General features: G+C 41.9%; 1 pseudogene; it reads left to right on the top strand.

Moving 5' to 3' along the window:
* Positions 1 to 680: 680 nt before the first annotated feature.
* Positions 681 to 8,318, top strand: LOC123813454 (annotated as a pseudogene).
* The last annotated feature ends 2,614 nt before the right edge of the window (positions 8,319 to 10,932 follow it).

Here is a 10,932-nt window from a genome sequence, read left to right as displayed (position 1 = left end):
TAGTTGTCACGGTTTTCTGAAACTTGAAATGTAACTTACGTGGTATTTATTCTTCCTAGTGATTCAGAAAATTAAAAAGTCTATTTTTTTCTCCAAATTACTATTTCCTTCCGTAGTCCTAATCTGATCTCACAGCTTTATTCATTTACTCCATTTAACAGAAAATTATTAATTAGATATACTTTGAGTCCATTGTGAGCCCTTGTAAAGAATTTAGAGTTTATACAATTTAGAATTCTGAATCAAATTCAACATCTACAGAAAGAATCCAAAGTCAATAAATTGTCTTTTCCCCTTGAATAACCAGCCATCGCACTATGCTTGAGAGACTGTGGTACATCCCAGAGAAGGAAATAAGGAAGAGGGACATGGGATATTTTATTTACAGAAAACATATCTGGAAGTGTAACAGGATGCAGAGCATGGAACCCTGAAAATATTCCCTACAGCCCATGGTTGGGGAATGGGAGAAGTGTATGATACAGCATTTAAGATGCTTTTCATCACAAAAGGCAAATTGATAGTTGTGCTGCTGCCCAGGTGAAATGTAGCTGTCACTCTAAGAGCATTCAGTGCCTTCTGATGGGCAGGGAGTGGGGGGGTGGATTTCTGCAGTGCCTGCAGTAGAGGCAGGGAGGTGGAGTCTCCTGTGTCAGGAGGTACACTTGCCCTGACTAAAGATGGCAGCCAAAAGAAGGTAAAAGATACAGGGGAACTGGCAAAACTAGTTCGTTGTAGGAGGGACTGGATGTGAGGTCATGTAGGAAGATCCAGGTCAGCATTTAAAATAAGGGCTGGTGGTAAGAAAACCAAGAGAGATTCTAGCATGCTGTCTATAGTGAGAGAGGAGCTACTTCTGCTACTCTGAGAGAGGCAGCCACGCCGTCTGGGAAAAAGAGAGAATCAGCTTTGCTGCCTGTAGTGAGGGAGGAGCTATGTCTACTCCTCTGAGAAGACAGCCATGAGGACAGAGCCATGAAGTAAGGTGATTCAGCTGTGCAGCCTGGAGTAGTAAGGAAGGCAGCCATGTAGGCTGAGGCAAGATGCAAGGAGAAAGCTAATGGAGCTGTGTGAGAATTCTTCTGAACCAAGCACAGATTCATGAGAGATGCCTGGAATGCTGACTTCGGCTTCTCTGAAGGACATATGGAGAAGCCACTCTCTTGGGATCTGTGCCTTTCTGGACTCCACCATGATCCAATGTAACATGGCACATATTTTCCTGGACTACTCCACGGAGGCTGAGGACAATGTACTCAACATTTTGAAGGAGAGAACTGCTGTGAGAAAATGACAATTCCCAAACCCAAGAGTATGCCTTCCAGAGGGGATAGAAAACTGTTTGCGCAGCCGGTTGTAGAACAGATAAAGATATGGCGAAATTCTGGGCATGCTTTTGGCTTACAGCCTGGTGGGGAGCAAGGGAAGTGCTGGGTCTAGTGGGAGAATAGGGCTCTGAGCAGGAGTGTCCCCAGCCCCTCTCCTCAAGATTAGAATCCTGAAAATAAAAACCTGTTTCCCTCAACACCAATTGTTGGGCCATGCATCAAGGCGCCATATGCATGAACCCCAGTTTGCTCAACTACAGAAGTATCGTTTGGCTTATTAAGCAACCATGATAAGCAACTATGAATTTTTGAAGAGGAGAAAGAAAAATAGACATATAGAGAAAGAATTACTGCCTGAAGAAAAGGTATCAGTCACAGCTCTTAGACATGTGATTGTGGTACATTTAGCTTCATTTCATTTCAAATTACATCAGTGAGCATCTGTTAGATACTAGGCACTATGTGAAGTTCTAGAGCAGAGCTGTACAATAGAAATATAATGCAAGCCACATATTTAATCTTAAAGTTTCTAGTAGCCACATTACCATTAGAAAGAAATTGATGAATGTGGTCTGGCCCTGCCAACCTCCAAACTCACCACTCCCAACCTCTCCCCATGAACTTCAGCCTCCTTCATGTTCTAGATCCTCCCAAAAATCACTGTCTTCCCCCTGGGGGCTTCCAAGTTCACATCTCTGCCTGGCAGATCCTTCCCTGTCTCTGTCACTATTCATTGTCATTTAGTAAAATGTAATAAATGATGGCTCACAGGAGCTGGATGTGTCCTCAACACTTTCATCCAATCATAATACTTTCATCCAGTTGTAAAGAATGGAATCCAAATGGTAGAATTTTTGGACTCTAAGAGGACTTTCATCATTTTTATAGATGGTTTTTGACATGAAACATGAAGCCAAAGATGTGAGTGAGACTATCAACCCACTGTGTACTCTCCTTACCAAGCCAAGCACCCTGGCACAGAGCTGGGTCCTCCTGAAGGAAAGAATGACTTTTTTAGTGTTCACAAAGTTACTGTATTAGCCAGTGGCAGCTTTGTGTGTAAGGGCGCTCTTTGGTAAGGCAAGAGACCTTGTCAGCCCCTTTTAAGACATACCTTACAAGGGGGCCTCTTAACACTGTTACTTCATAAGTTTTATTTAACTGGAAAGTACATAATGAAAGTATTATGGCTGGATGGTATTTGCATATTTGTAATACTTTGTAGGTCTTGACTATAAGATTGTCACAGGAAGAATAAGAAAAGAAAAATTTCAATCATGTCAATAAATTTTATTTTGGGCCCAACAAGGATCAAGACTGTGGTTCCCTGGCATTCAGATGGTGTTTCCCGTGGCAGCAGGAGGTTTGGGTTTCTGTCACATGCGCTCGCAGACGTGAGCCTTACTAAGAATTAGGGGAGAACAGAATCACAACCAGATGTAGAAGGCCTCCTGGAGAAAGGTCTGAGGAATGTGGCCTTTTGAAATCACTGTCCTGGTGTCACAAAACCTCCCTTACAATATCACCCACAACTCTATAAACTCATACCATTTTTTAAAATCCCACTCTTTAGAAAACATTAGAAAATTTCACAAATACCCCCTAACCTTCTCCATTCCCTCCTTCCATATAAGCTACTAATAGGCAACCATTAAAAAATGTTTTTAGTGCATACTGTGTTTCAGCAGTGATAAGGAAGGCACAGCCAGTCTCTGGTCCCATACAGCTTAGCTCGAGTTTCCAAGCTAGTTTCTCCCCACAGAAAAGTTGAGGTCTGAGGTGGTCTCTAGGAATTTGATGTTCAGATTTTCACATCCCTGTTTCCCCTTCATGTTCTGTAATGTGTTACTAAATGCTGAAGATACTTAATTATGTCCCTGACAATATGTCAAAGAGAACAAAGTGCCTAGCTCCACCACCCCACCCCCTGACACACACCAAACGAAGCAGCTATTTCTTCCCTGTGTTCCCTTACCTCTTGTTCAGTATAGTAAGTCCTCACTTAACATCATCAATAGGTTCTTGGAAATTGTGACTTTAAACAAAATGATGTCTAATGAAACCAACTTTACCATAGACTTATTGATATAAATAAGACTTAAGTTCCCATGGCATATATCTGGTCACAAAAACATCACCAAACTTCTAAATAAAGATCCAAAACACTTTTAATATTAAACATTGAAATAAATGTGACATATAATACACTTTAAAAGGATGAATAAAAACAAGTAAGAGAATTCTTTTCCAACCTGCTAGTTACAGTTCAGGGTCACAGGTAGCCAGAGCTCAGAGTGCAAGGCAGGACTTACCCTGGACAGGATGCCTTTCCATAGCAAGGCACACCGACTCACCCACGCTCATTCAGATTAGGACAATTTAGACACCCAATTCACCTAACGGGGACACCTTTGGGATGTGACAGGAAACCAGTGTCTCCGGAGAAAACCCAGCATAGGGAGAAGGTGCAAATTCCATGCAGACAGTGGCCCAGCCAGGAATTTATTTTTTCTACCAATGTTATAATGAAATGATGTTGAACAAAATAACTTTATTTGAGGACTTGCTGTGCATTCAGATTTCCTAAACACCAAGTCTGACTGACCTCCAGGACAGGACCCCAGCCCCACACCATCTCATCAAACTTCTCCAGGCCTCAGTTGTTAAGCACACCATTTAAGTTTTGACTTGTTCTCCCTCATCAAAGTTTTTATACCATTTGTAACCTCACATTAATATGTTTATCATCAAATATATGTTGAGCATGTGTATTAATTTTGCGATGAGTTTGGATAAGCAACAAAAGTGGTGAGACATAATTCCTACCATTTTTGAACTCATGGGCAAGTGAGGGAAACGAACAAGTCTGCAAAGTGGTTTTTGCTCAGGAAGAGCCAGGGTAAGCCCTATAGGAAAACAGAAAACTGAACCACTGACTTGAGCTGATGAAACTAGGGAGACTTCATGGAGGAGATTATTTTTAAACTGAATCTTAGAGAGTGAAGAGGAATTAACCATATAGGGAAGTGAGGGAAATCAATTCTAGACAGAGGGAACAGAGTGTATAAACTGCCAAGGAAGGTATGCTAGGTCTCTATCCTATAAAGTGAGAGACACCATTCCCTCAGTAGAGTTTGTCTCTACCTGAAAACCTGGGACCTAACGAGGCAAGTTATCTTTCTCCCCACCTTCATGGCCCATCCCCCTCCCCAACACATACCTAACACGTATCGGTGGGACAGCCGGCCCACAATAACGACTATAGACACTCCCATTCAAAAAGAGGGGAAACAGCAGGCATGCAGCAATCCTGAGACCTGCCTGAAACCTGGCAGGGCACATGAAGTCAGCTGTTTGATCAGAGATCAGGCCATGAGAATTATTCACTGTGTCTCTGGGTTCTACTCTCTGTGTCATTCTTCCCTTCTTCGGTGTACAAAGTTTGGGAAATCAAAGACTTTTTTCTTTTTGCACCTTCTCTGTCTCTTTAATCCAAGCTGGCTGTGTTTCTGCTTATACAATTCTCTTAAAACTTCTGATAGCCTCCTATGAATCATACATACTGTGGTTCTTGCCAATGGCTGGGGGGAAGCCCCATTTACAAATCTCTTTATGATAAATTACCATTTACCTCAGGCTTCTGCTGAAGCTGCCAAGGATTCTTAAAAGACCTGTTTTTTGTTTGTTTGTTTTCTTGCTTTTGTTTTGACTGAATAGTTCTTTAAGGCATTGCTTTAAATCCTTTCAAAACCTTAATTAAAAAATTTATAATCACACTCTCAGTTTCATCTTTACACCATGTTTCGTGACCATCCCCTAACTTTTATTTTTGTTTGTAAGCCATTCTTAATTTAACATTTCTTTCTATCTGTATAGGCAGGAGATTTTCAAACTCAGCAAATTCTGTATTTTTCATATTTAACTTTTGTTTTCTTGAGTTTATTCTTCTTCCTTCACCTTTTAATTTAAGCAGCAAAAATAAGCTAGGTTGGCCTTTAATCCTGCCTGGAAATCTCCTTAGCTAGACCACCCAGTTCATGAAGTACATCTTCTATTTTCCACATTATTGCAGGCAAGATGGTTGCTAAACTTTCTCACTGCATAATGGAGCCCCTTTTCCTCTAGTTTCCAGTAAAATTTTCCTTACTGTTCTTTAATCTTTGACAGATAGCCTTTTCTAGGACATTAAGTTTCTGTTAACATTCTTCTTTGAGACCCTTTACATTTTTATGAATCTTATCAAGGTCCTTCTAGCTTCTGTCATCTACTGTCTCAAAGCTCCCCTCATATTTTAATATTTCTGTTACAGCAGTGATACAGAGAGATCTGATCAGATCACTTGGGAAAAGTAGGGAGGGGCCACTGTATGAACAAGAAGATTTGAAATCAAAGAAGGGCTCTCAACAGGTGGGGCAGGCTTTCTCTGGCTCTCAGGTTCTCTTCTTCCTCAAGGACACCTGGATGATGGTGCTGCAGGTGGCAGAATTTCCCAGCAGACAGTATTTTGGATGGGAAGAAACTCTGGGTGCAGCCTAGGTCAGGCTGATGTGGCAGAGGATGGCAAAGTTATTCTTCTTTGGGTGTTCTAGATGGGATGGGTTGTAAGGCAGAGAAGCCTGCCATTCTTCCAAAACTGTGCAGCTTTTGTATCTTATCTTGTTTTAGTTTGTAAACCAATCCTATAGAAATAAGATAATTAAAGTGAACAAGGGAAATGCTAGGAGACCTCAGGTGTTAGTGTTTAGCCTTAATTGATAGGCCTAGGTGACTACCTAATTCTTGTGAAAAGCTATTATTCCAAAATTGTGAAGGCTTTGAATAAAGACTCCTTTCCTTTACCACCAAACCTATGCCTCTGGAATTTTGCCTAGAGGGTGGCTGGGAGTGATGGGAGGGTAGCAGGACCCTTACTTGCTCTTGCTGTTTGGTAACAGCAGCACCCCACTTGTCTCTCACCTTCTGCATCCCCACTTTGGATTCCTTTGCTTATTTACACCTCCAGCTACTGCCCACCAAGCCTGCTTCTCATCCCCATCCATTCAGTGGGTAAAAAATTTTCTTCCAGAACTTCTGCCCTTTTTGAAGGTCCTGGGAAATAATTCCAACATATCCCTCCAAAGATTGGCTCTCTTGAGGAGCTGTCTTGGGAAAGGGCTGAAAGATAGGTTAGTGAAGGATTTTATTTAATACTGTCTTCAAGAACAAAAAAATAAACAACCCCAAAACTTCTCAGGGCATCAGATATTTCATCTGGAAAAAAAGTATCAAAATTCTGTAAGAAACATTTTCAATTATCTGTTTCAAAGCAAAATCCAGAGAATGAGATGAATTTCTAACATTTTTGGAGACATGGAATTCTGGCTAGTGAGGCTTACTACTGTTTTACTTCTATTTTTAAACAGCATTAACTTGACAGTGAAAGGGGTCATGGCAGATTGGGAAAGGCTGAGGACTCATGCAGACCTGGGTCAGTTTCTTAACCCCAGTTTCTCCATCTCTGAAGTGGAATTATAATTACCTCATAAGGTTGATGTGAGGGGTAGAGAAAATATGATGTATGTGAAATTGCCAAGCAGAACATTAGCGGGTGATAAACTATTTTGGACTTGTTAATGTGAAAAATTACAAAAATGACTCCTCATGTTTCCTCTGAAGTCTCCATTGTCTTTATGAAATGTCTGAAGTCAGGAGTCTCTGCTCCCACTCCTTACAGTGGCTGAGAAGGAACAGGAAGAAGGAAGCTTCTTGTTCTCTTAAGAATTAGGTTGCTGACAACAATGTGATCTTTCCTGCTCTCTCACACTGGCCTCAGCCTGCTCACGGCTGTCAAAAATGGTAGAAGAAACCACTGTGATGTTTTGGAGGTCAAACCCAATACCACCCAGGAAGAATTGAAAAGGGCTTGCAGGAAGCTAGCCTTGAAGCACCACCCTGATAAGAATCTAAATGAAGAAGAGAAGCTTAAATAGATTTCTCAAGCTAACAAAGTGCTCTCTGGTGTAAAGAAAAGGGAATTACATGACAAAGGAAGAGAACAGGCAATTAAAGAAGGTGGAGCAGGTGATGGTTTTGGCTACCCCAGGGATATCTTTGATACATTTTTTGAAGGAGAAGGAAGGATGCGGAAAGAAGATAGAGGTAAAAATGTGTGTCAGTTCTCAGTGACCTTAGACAATTTATATAATGGTGCAACAAGAAAACTAGCTCTGCAAAAGAACATGATTTGTGACAAATGTGAAGGCTGAAGTGGTAAGAAAGGAGCAGTAGGGTGTCTCAATTGCCAAGGTGCTGGGTTGCAAATAAGAATTCATCAGATAGGACCTGGAATGGTTCAGTGAATTCAGTCTGTGTGCATGGAGTGCCAGGGCTGTGGGGAACAGATCAGTCATACAGATGGGTGTAAAAGCTACCACGGAAGGAAGATAATTCAAGAAAGGAAGATTCTCTAACTTCATATTGACAATGCCATGAAAGATGGCCAGAAGATAATATTTTTGTGGTGAAGGAGATCAAGAATAAGGACTGCAGATAAGAGATATTATCATTATTTTAGATCAGAAGGACCATGTTGTTTTCACTCAATGAGAAAAAAACCTTTTCATGTTTGTGGACACATAGCTGATTGAAGCATTGTGTGGCTTCCAAAAGCCAATAGCTATTCTTGACAAATGAACCATACTTAAGCATAGAGATATCGAGTGTGTGCTAAATGAAGGCGTGTCAAATTATCATAGAAAGTATGAAAAAAGTTGCCTAATCATCGAGTTTAAGGTAAACTTTCCTGAGAATGGCTTACCATCTCCTGATAAACTCTCTTTGCTGCAAAAACTCCTACCTGAGAGGAAGGAAGTAGAAGTGACTGATGAAATGGACCCTGTAAAACTGGTGGGCTTTGATCCAAACTGAGAAAGACAGTGTCGTTACAATGGAGAAGCATATTAGCAAGATGAACATCATCCTAGGGCTGGTGTTCAGTGTCAGACCTCTTAATGGGGTCAGAGAATAACACTCACTGTTGGCATGTTATATACAGTAGTGAATGAGTGAAGGACTATGATCATAATATGCTCACTGTTGCTATTGTTTTTGTTTTAATACTTAATTATAGTAGTGTTTTAAAAGTTAAATAAAGAATAAACTCATATATAAAAGTACAATATAAAATAAAAAAGAATTAGGTTCTTTCCCATACTAAAGAAATCATCTCAAATTTAGGACTATGCAATGTGAAAATCTCCATGGACCACACTGAATCTGTTACCAATGAACTATTACAATTTAATTTTATTTCTGTCTTAAATTTACCCTGGATCCCATTTCTCTGGTTTTCTCTCCTCCTCAATCCCTTATCTCTCTCATCCTACCTCCCACGAAAGTCCTTTGACTCTTTCTCCCAAACAGCCCTTGAGGCAAGAGGCTGGAAGCCAGTTCATCCTCTGCTGTGGTGTCAAGCTGGGAAAACCATGGAATTGTAAAAAAGAGAGAATAAAGAAGGTGGAAATGAGATTTGGAGGAGAGGGAATTTTAGGGTATTGGAGAAGAGCACTTGTTAGGAGGAATCATGATGTTGTATGTGTGAGGAAGGTATGAGGAAGAGACTTGAACAAATGCAGAGATGCAAGGAAAGGGAGCTTGAGGTAGAAGAGTCTGAAGTACCCTTCAAGGAAAGGAGCTATGCAAGGAATGAGCAGAAGGAGGGAACTTACTAGACTTGCTAGAATTCTGGGAGGTGTTCACTCCTTGCTTTTCCCATGTCTTGCTCTTTAGATGGTTCCACCTTCTTACATAATCTGTATTCTTGGCTCCCTTCTCACTTAGCTCATGGCAGGTTGTCTCTTGCCCTGGAGATGCCAATAGCCTCCCAAGCAACTGGTCTCTCCATCTCATACCCCACCATCTTGCAACTAGAGTGACCCCTCCTTAATTTGATCTTGTCCCCAACCCACCTCACACTTCAAACTTTTTAGCAGACACCTGCACCTTCAATATTAAGTCTGAACTCCTCATTGTGGCATATCAGGCCTTTTGTGATTTGGCCCCTGCCCCTCTCCACCTCACCTCTCTTGCATCCTCTGCTCCAGCCTCTTGAGACAGCCTGTCACTCAGAGCCTGACTTCCTTGCCTGCTTTGCTTTTGCCTTGGTTCTCACTGGTTCTTTTCTCTTTCATCAGTCCAACTTCTGCACTTTTAACATGGTATTTCCTCTTGATGTCAGTTCCTTCTCCCTTCTTCTCCATCTAATTCCTACATGGTTTTCATATTTCAGCTCAACTGCTCTCTTGTGAATCCTTCCTTTCTGTTACTACCCTGCCCACATACATCATGATCTCTTAACTACCCTGCCTGAGCTGACCTGGACACACTGTGCTTCCTTCTGTACTGCTACTTATCTCAGCACCAACTGGTCTCTGATTCTGGGAAGGGGGCTGTATCAGGACAAAGACTCTACTTAGTAGCATCTAGAATGTCTTGTATGGTTTCTGGAAAGTCAGTGTAGAAGGAGTTCCACCATGAGTGAATGGATGAACTGATTAATGGTGACTGGTGGCAAAGAAGAGGTAGACAGGAGGGATCCAGTGAAGGAAAGAGGTCTGTGAGGAAGAGAAGTATGATAAAATATAGAGAAGAAAACAAGTGTTTGGGTAAAAGAAACACAATTACTTTTGCTGGATGGGTGACTTCTATTTTGGGGAAGAAAAAGCACTACATTCAAGCAGCCTGATGGGTTGTGTCTGGTGCATCTGAAGGAAGAATGCAGGTGGAATGGGGTGGGGGTCTCAGGTCCTATAGTCGGCACCACTCAGGAATCACCTGTCTCCCCCTCCAGGGCCCCACTTCCTTCACTTCCAGATGTCTAGCATATTTCCCTGGATACTAACTCTGTTCCTGTCACTCCCTTCACTACATACCCAAACCGTCACCCCCACCACCAGGGACAAGCTCTTCCAGTGTTCTCTACCACTCCATTGTCCCCACTTTCTTCCTTCACATCCACCTGCCTTGCTTCACATCCTCATCTCTCCCCAGCCCAACTACCCAAAGTCATCCATTTTTCCATGTCCTAGGAGCTCAGGCTATTCATCCATTTGTCTAATTCCCTCACCAAGGTGTGCTGCCTCCACTTTTAAGTTTCTGAACGCTTACCAAGGACTCCTACCCAAGTTGTGTTAAGACAATCAGAACATTAATGGACAACCATTCTTTAAAACTGCCAAGATACTAAATTGCATTTGTGCAAGATATCACTTTGATGAAAACTTCTCTAATGTTACAAGGCATGACCTGTAGCTGAAGATTAATGTCCCTGCTTATGGAGGGTCAATTACTCATGGGGTTTTATCAGCCTAGGCAGAGTGGAAAAGGTAAGGGAGAACCAGATCAGGGGACCCCGTTCCCTCTCAGCGGTGGCCCCCCACCCTCTCTCCTTTGGTGCAAACACTGTCCACAGAGCCAGCAGTACCGCTGTTTATTTTTATCTGTTTATTTTGTAATTAACATAGAGAAGGAGCCTCTTTTTGATGCGCTGGTTCAGGGGTTCAAAATGTCTAGCCACCTTGACCCCTTCACCATCCTCCATCGTCGCAGTTCGTCTGCCCAACTGGGG

This window comes from Phyllostomus hastatus, unplaced genomic scaffold (genome assembly GCF_019186645.2).
Source record: "Phyllostomus hastatus isolate PE091 unplaced genomic scaffold, TTU_PhHast_1.1 phas_contig_152, whole genome shotgun sequence".
Lineage (NCBI taxonomy): Eukaryota > Metazoa > Chordata > Mammalia > Chiroptera > Phyllostomidae > Phyllostomus > Phyllostomus hastatus.
The sequence above is the reverse complement of the archived record's forward strand: the minus strand, read 5'-3'. Positions and strand labels throughout refer to the sequence as shown.